This window comes from Colobus angolensis, unplaced genomic scaffold, assembly GCF_000951035.1.
Source record: "Colobus angolensis palliatus isolate OR3802 unplaced genomic scaffold, Cang.pa_1.0 Scaffold37, whole genome shotgun sequence".
Lineage (NCBI taxonomy): Eukaryota > Metazoa > Chordata > Mammalia > Primates > Cercopithecidae > Colobus > Colobus angolensis.
Genome location: NW_012117043.1, coordinates 6,771,053 through 6,771,265, shown reverse-complemented (window position 1 = coordinate 6,771,265; position 213 = coordinate 6,771,053).

Sequence of the window (213 nt, the reverse complement as noted above, 5' to 3'; positions counted from 1 at the left end):
TTTCTTTCTTTCTTTCTTTCTTTCTTTCTTTCTTTCTTTCTTTCTTTCTTTCTTTCTTTCTTTTCTTTCTTTCTTTCTTTTCTTTCTCTTTCTTTTTTTAAACATAGCCTTTTGGGCCATAAATTTTCCTCAGATTTGTTTAATCTATCCCAAAAGTTTTGCTATGTATTTTCATTACAGTTCCATACTCAATATTTTCTAATTTCTGCTGTT